Source organism: Enhydra lutris, unplaced genomic scaffold (genome assembly GCF_002288905.1).
Source record: "Enhydra lutris kenyoni isolate GAN:26980312 unplaced genomic scaffold, ASM228890v2 scaffoldscaffold23, whole genome shotgun sequence".
In the NCBI taxonomy this organism is placed as follows: Eukaryota; Metazoa; Chordata; class Mammalia; order Carnivora; family Mustelidae; genus Enhydra; species Enhydra lutris.
This window is the reverse complement of record NW_019154107.1, coordinates 7,707,917-7,713,558: the sequence shown is the minus strand read 5'-3', so window position 1 is coordinate 7,713,558 and position 5,642 is coordinate 7,707,917.

Here is a 5,642-nt window from a genome sequence, read left to right as displayed (position 1 = left end):
AGCTCAGAATTGTATTTTTTGTAATTTTAAATAACGAGAAATATTGCTTGAGTACTAAATCAGTTAGTAACTGGATGAATAATTCATCCATTAATAATAATTATTAATGGGCAACAGTGAAATAATACATGTTCAGGCCCTAATCTTTGTCACATTACAGATTATTTGTGCCTACAGACAGTTTTAATTTCAGGAAATAGAGAATTTTACTATAATTTACTCAAAGCTAGTTTTCTTTGAAGGTATATACTTTCTGTGTTCTTTCTACATAGCTAAGCAGTCAGCATGCCAGTTGAGTTTTATTTTTTTTCTTTATAAATTCTAATGTAGACATGGCAACTTGTTTGAATGTTATTACTCTCTTAGGTTGCATGCATGTACATAAAAGATAAAATTGTACACTCCCTCCTCTGGGTTCACAAATTTATTCAATATAGGGCTATCCTAATAGAATCAGGGCTCGATTCATTACCGTAGCCAATGCAAAAACATCTGACTTGTTCGAATAAATATGTTAATATGTACTCTCAATTTATTAAAAAAGATTTTCCAACTTCTCATTTTACTTGTTAGTAAATTAAATACTTAGATTATTGAATGAATATTTACTTCTTGAGTAGGTCACTTTTAGACATATTTCCAGGTAAATAAGCCTGGCAATACAAAATAGCTGTCGAGCAAAGACACTGAAACCATGGAAAAGGAGTCAGGTTATAAAACCCGGTTTGTCACCATTCTGTTAGAATGGGTAAGTTAGAACTGTATTCCCCTGTGCCTTCACCCATCCTGCTCCTCTGTGAATGATGTTATAACACGTTCTCAAGCAGAAGGGACCTAGATTGATTTGGCCCCTGACAATGATTTTAGCCTTTCAGTGGCTCAAGACCTTGTTCATCTTTATGTTCTGCTCTAGGCCAACTCAGACAAACTGTCCACTCTTAAACCTGCTGCTTCCAATACCATGTCAGCCATTTCAATGCCATTGAAGGACTGCCAGTGAAGGACTGAACTTCTGAAGGCTTCCTCATTCCCATGTCTCATTCTCTTAGACATTAACTCCAGCCCAGGGAACAATGTTTAGGAGAGACAGGCTCCATCTGTTACTAATTCAGAGGAAATGGATGCTCTGTCTTTGATGAGCACAATACCTGTGACACCATGCTTAGATTAACATAGCCAGGGGCCAATTTGGCAGATAAAGAGAACTCTATTTGGGTTTTTTAATTTGTTTTTAATTTGCATTTTAGTTGGTTAACACACAGTGCTATATTGGTTTCTGGAGTAGAATTCAGTGATTCATCACTTATATACAACATCCAGCACTCATCACAACAGGTGCCCTCTTTAATCCCCATCACCCATCTAGCCCATCCCCACACCGGCCTCCCTCCATCAACCCTTAGTTTGTTCTCTGTCATTAAGGGTCTCTTACACTTTGTTTTGCTCTCTCTCTTTTTTAATCTTCCCCCTTCCTATATGTTCATCTGTTTTCTTTCTTAAATACCACACATGAGAGGCGCCTGGGTGGCTCAGTGGGTTAAGCCGCTGCCTTCGGCTCAGGTCATGATCTCAGGGTCCTGGGATTGAGTCCCGCATCGGGCTCTCTGCTCAGCAGGGAGCCTGCTTTCCCCTCTCTCTCTCTCTCTCTCTGCCTGCCTCTCTGTCTACTTGTGATCTCTCTCTGTCAAATAAATAAAATCTTTAAAAAAAAAAAAAAGAAATACCACACATGAGTGACATCGTATGGTATTAGTCTTTCTCTGACTGACTTATTTCACTTAGCATAATACACTCTAGCTTTATTGCAAATGGCAAGATTTCATTCTTTTTGGTGGCTGAATAATATTCTACATCTACTTTATCCATTCATTAGTCGATGGATATTGGGCTCTCTCCACAGTTTGGCAATTGTTTAGAATGCTGCAGTAAACATCAGGGTACATGTACCCCTTCAAATCTGTATTTTTGTATCCTTTGGGTAAATACCTAGCAGTGCAATTGCTGGATCATAGGGTAGCTCTATTTTTAACTCTTTGAGGAAACTCCATACTGTTTTCCAGAGTGGCTACACCAGTTTGCCTTCCTACCAACAGTGCAAGAGGGTTCCCATTTCTCCTCATCCTTGCCAACATCTGTTGTTTCTTGTGTTGTTGATTTTAGCCGTTCTGACAGATGTGAGGTGGTATCCCATCATAGTTTTGATTTGTATTTCCCTGATGATGAGTGATGTTGAACATCTTTTCACGTATCTGTTAGCCATTTGGAGGCCTTCTTTGGAAAAGGATCTTCTATCCATGTCTTAACTGGATTATTTGTTTTTTGAGTGTTGAGTTTGATAAGGAAAATATTTTTTAAAAGATTTTGTTTTTATTTTTATTTGACAGAGAGAGAGATCACAAGTAGGCAGAGAAGCAGGCAGGGCATGGGGGGAGGCTCCCCGCCAAGCAGAGAGCCTGGTGCGGGGCTCGATCCCAGGACCTTGGGATCATGACCTGAGCTGAAGGCAGAGGCTTAACCTACTGAGCCACCCAGGTGCTCCAAGGAAAACTATTTTTGAACACATTACTTTGCCACTTGCCAAGCAACCAAAACAATTGACTAGAAAGCTTCTGAATAGGGGCCCCTGGGTGGCTCAGTCGGTTGGGTGGCTGCCTTTGGCTCAGGTCAGATCCCAGGTTTATGGGATTGAGTCCTGCATTGGGCTCCCTGCTCAGTAGGGAGTTTGTTTCTCCCTCTACCCTTCCCCCCTCCTCATGATATCTCCCTCTCTCACTCTCTCTCTCAAATAAATAAAATTTATTTAACTAGGAGGTGTTAATACCTCCTAGTAACTGGAAGACAAGGAAGTGTCTAGGGTACATGTTATTGAGTCAGGACCAGGATTAAGGTGAGGAGAGTAGGGAATAAAATATTAAAGTTTTAAAGAGACGGGATCTGACCCTACACATGGATGACCCTGACAGTCTGTGCCTCACTTGTTTAAGACTATTTCCAGCCCATGGATGGTACCTTTATTTAAAAGTGTGATACTTTCTCATCATGGATTTTTACTTTAACCTTATTTTGTTTAATATTGAATAAAAGCATAATTCATCTTGATTACTGAGATTGTTTGATCTACCCCTGACCTTAAATTTTGAGCTCAAGCCTCACTTGCCTCTCCCTAGCCCCAGTTCTGATGAATCTTAAGGATTTAATACTGATCCTGTCTTCACACACTAAGAGCAGTAATACTTAATTGTACCTGGTCTTGTTTTAAATTCTAGGCATCATTCCACTGTCTGCCTTTGTGATCTTGAGCAATAAAATTACCCTATATGACATTATGTTAAAAACATTTAGAGTGGAGAATAAGGATATTCTTTTTACTGAATTGGTGGATGATGAAATAAAAGTATATATGAGAAAACACTTCTTAAGTTTCACAAATTACTAGTTGTTCAGAAATATTTCTTGGATTGAAATTTTGAGAAAGTCCTAAAAATCAGCCTTGATCCATCCTTTGAGATACCCAATACCTTAGTTTTTCATCTCTACGTAACAAATTATGTCAGACACAGTGGCTTAAAATAACACCTATCTATTATCTCACATTTCTGTGGGTCAGTAGTGTAGATGCAACTCATTTGGGTTCTCTGTTCGGGTCTTCACTCTCAAGGTGTCTTGTTGCTGGGCTGTATTCTTTTCAGGAGGTTCTTGGGAACGGACCACTTGCAAGATTCTCATTGTTGGCGATTCTGTCGACAGAATCGAGTTAATCTGTCAGTCACTACAGGGTTAGGGTCTCTGTATCTTTGCTAGCTGTCAGACAGGGACCACTCTCAGCTCCTAGAAATTGACTGCATTCCTCGCCATTGGCCCTCTCCATTTTCACAGCCATCAGTGGAGAATCTCCCTTATGTGGAATCCTCAGTACCTGAATCCCTTTCTCCAGGAAGAAAGAAACTTGCCCTTTTTGAGGGCTCACCTAATTAGGTCCAGTCCATCAAGGATAATCTCCCTTCCTTAAAGTCAGCTGTGTTACATAACATAACTTTATTATGGGAGTGATATCCCCTCATAAACACAGATGCCTCCTGCATTCAATGGGAGGTGATTATATGGGCATGTGAATTATTGAGGGTAGTCTTAATTATTCTGCCTCTCATGCCTAGAAAAAATAAATGACTACAGAATTTTTGACCATAACTGTAGCTAGAACTCCCAAGTTGCATATACTGTACTAAATTTAGAACAAACGGTTTTGAAGTCTCTAATGCCGTGGTTTGTTTTGGTTTGTTTGGTTTTCTACCTTCTTTGAAACAACTCTGCCTCACAGCTGTTAGCATCCATCAGGCCACTGCTCAAATGGGATATGTGGCACAACCGGCAAAATTGAATCTTCTAATTCCCAAACTGAAAGGCTGCATTCAGACACTGAACTTTAAGGGGTCTGTTGTTTCATCATTAATGTCTTCAGGTTTTATCAACTCAGCAGCTACTCTCTTTCTACTTGACATTTATTTAACAAATACATATAAAGCTAAGCACTGTGCCAAGAGTGGAGTATGCAGTAATGAATGAGCCCTCCTGTGTGTCTTCAGGGTGCTACATGGAAATCCATAAGGTTCACCACTCATTCATCCTTCTTTCCATCAGAGTAACTTTAAATGTAAGCAGCAATAAATTATTCTTATGTTCTACTATTTTCAAAGGTGTAACAATGGTCATATAACAAAATGAGGAGTGATGCATGGACCATTCAACTGGAACATGGACATCTGGGCTTCGGTGACGGCTCGCCACCAGCATGCCTCTCAACCTGACCATACCTTTGCCTGTCTAGGCCTCAGATGCTATCCTGACAGGTTGGTGGACTAGCCTATCACAAGTATTGCCTGTTTGTTACCGGTGCTTACTACAAATAGAAAAGAATTTTAGATTCTACAGGAAATGTGTAGGTTATATAAAAGTTTCAAATGAAATGTCATTAATTTACTTGGAAAGGAGTAATCTGCCAAACAAATATAATAACAACGTATACATAATCATAATCATGTAAGTTCTGACCAGGTAGTTGATAAAATTTTCTTTGGCTGAAAATAGCAAAAGTACAAGGATTTAAGGAAGAAAAAAAAAAAGATGCCTACAAAGGCACAAGTCCAGTCAACTTAAACACTAGAGGCCTGTGTATTTTATCTTTACAGAAGGGTTGTTGGGAATCTCTTTCCAAAATGAAGGGAAAAAAGTAAAGAATGCCTGCCAAGCAAAGAGAAAAGTTTGGGTATTTTAGATATTAGCAGTCATTTAAGCTATATGTCAAGAGAGTAGATTTTTACCTGCAAAGAAAACACCATTTGGAAGTTCTGAAGGGACACTGGGGTATTTCAAACATTTATAATCTGATGGTTTAAGAGGTTTGGGTTTGTTGTTCATTTGTTTTCTTTATATGCTCACTCTTAGTGGCATGGTAAAACTAAGCATCTCAGCGCATGCGTTTGCACTCACGGGGCAGATAAGAAGGGACAGCATGGAAAAACCAATTCGCAACCACTATAAGACAAGTGAGATGTGTCCTAAGAAAGAAGGGGTTGTGACTATAAAAATGTCATTAACTTAGCTCCCCAGACCGCTTTTTACAACTGAGGTGTGACTGAGTTGTG